The following is a 2,500-nucleotide window of genomic DNA, read 5'->3' on the forward strand; positions in this document are numbered from 1 at the left end:
CACGACAACGAGGCAAAAAAAAAATGTTAGTCGAGCAAACCAAACTACAGGGAAATAAAATAAGTCTCTGGAGGCAATTCTATTTCATCCGTCCCTGTTTTGGAACGACCAAAATAAACACTCACTAAGAGGTAAAATGGTAGGGGAGGAATGTCATTTTCATTGTTGTTGTTGTTGGCTTTCATTTCACTGGAAACCAACAGGAAGAAGCAATGAGGTATGAATAACCCCCCCGTAGATCTGGGATGGGATAATCCCTGGTTAGGGATCACGCGTTTTCCATTTCAAGGCAATAATGGAGCCCTGTGATGCATCTATTTATCTATTTATTTATTTCTCTATCATAATGGTTTAGGCACAGTTGTCGGAATGCATTTTATGATGAAATCATAAAATCACACAAATCACATGGAATCTGATCTTTTCATTCGGAATTGGGACACTTTCATATGTGCTGCAAAATCGGATGCAGGTCTGATTTTTTGCAATGCGACCTCAGTCTGAACAGTCAAGTCGGAATTCATGCGACTTTGACGTCAGTCTTTTTTTTTTTTTACTATTTCTATTCACAACCTTTTTATTATCACGGCGACCGCAGTGTACAAAATGTTGGAGGTGAGGGAGGGGAGGTGAGGGTCGGGGGGTGTCTCCCGGTTACACACGGAGGGAAATGAATACATTAATTACATCTACAATAAGAGAGAAGTATGGTCACGCCAAAAAAGTACACCTATACCGAGAGAATAAACTCAGAATTCCTCCCCGGCGAGCAGAGCGAGGCGCAACGCGGCCGCCAGCGCGGTTAAGCAGCATGTACAGCAATAGCAGGGAAAATGAATAATAGATAAATAGACCGACCTGGTGAGGGAAAACCCACGCCCGCTCCATTTTATGAATAGCACCGGATCTAAAAATAAGGTGTGTGTGTGTGTGTGTGTGTGTGTGTGTGTGTCCTCTGAGGGAGCGATGGGGCCGCAATTTGCGCACATTGTATTTTTACTTTAGATGTATTTTATTTGACTACATTTCCTTATTGAACGAAACAAAGAAGCACCGTGGCCCTGTCTGGATTCAAAGATTTCATCCTCGAGCTTGAGCCGAGGTACACGGTCCCACGTGACCAGCGTGCATTTGCCTGCCATGTTTACCCTCGAACAACAGCGTGCTGCGGGAGACGTCTGCGCATGCGGGTCAGTTCAGGACCGTGGCCCGTTCACACTGGAATCTGATATTGGCCACATTTAAAAAAATAATGTGAACAGCCAAAAAGAACATTTTGATCCGAGCCACAAATCTGAATTGAGTACTAAGGCTTACAGTGTGAACGTAGCCTAGGCCTAGTTATGGTTAAATTGAGTCATCATTTCGTCTTATATTCATAGGCCAACACCTTGTGGCATAATTTGTATGACACAATAGCAATCATACTCCTCATCATACCCAACTTTACCCTTAAACGGTAGTTATAATATATAAAAATTTATCTCCCACAACATAGGGTGAAGTCATCAAAATTATGAATCGATAAATGTTGAAAAATAACATGTCACATTAATAAATACAGTATATGTTATCTAGCATCAGCAAAATGGCAGTGAACCGTTTGGAAACAAAGTCATAATGACCATAAAACATCAGTTGCCGTAGTAAAATTGCACTGTGGGATTTTGGGTCAACCATGTGGATTCGCTAATCAGCATCAACTCGCGAGCGGAGTCAGTACGTGGCTGGAGGAGAGCTTTTTTCGAGAGAGCTTTTTTGCAAGGTTGCTCACCTCCTCAATCAGCCATTCAACATTTTTGGGTTGCCATATTTGTGAGGCATTGCAGTTGCCCAGTCGACACTGGTTGCCCAGTTGCCATGGGCAACCAGATTTAGTACATTACGTCACATTACATTATGTCATTGGTCAGACGGTTAAGTCCGAAGCAACTTAGAATGAGTACATATTGTCACAGTATTAAACAACTGTATTTCACATTCAGATAAATATTCTCTAGAAACAAGCAGCACTAGTAGAGTTAGACAGAGGGCTTTATTTTGATTTGACTTTATTATGATTCCCCAGTTTCTTAATATTGAAATATGGGTTATAATGACAAAGGCTGATTATCGCTGAATTATGAAACGAGTCAAAATTGGCAAGCATTTGGTCAGTCTCGGCAGCACTTTTTAAAGTTAGTGTGTGGGCGGTACGAACAGCTCCTGGATACATAGCCATAGCCTTTGTGACTCATACTGTATACCTTCACAAGCCAACCCTGCTGACATACATACACGCACACGCAAGCGACAGGGAATGCGAGGAGGAGGTAATGCCAGCCTTTCATCCCAGATACCAACAGAACCAGGGTCTGGTGGAGGGAAGGATGGAGTGGGACAGAATTAGCATCGCTGCTGAAGGAATAATGGCTCCACTAGACCACTAGAGTGCCTGTAATGTGGCTGTTGACTCTTTTGGGGGGGGGGGGGGTGGGCTCTCAAGAACGAGCCCTCTCAA

This window comes from Zeus faber (assembly GCF_960531495.2).
Source record: "Zeus faber genome assembly, chromosome: 1".
Lineage (NCBI taxonomy): Eukaryota > Metazoa > Chordata > Actinopteri > Zeiformes > Zeidae > Zeus > Zeus faber.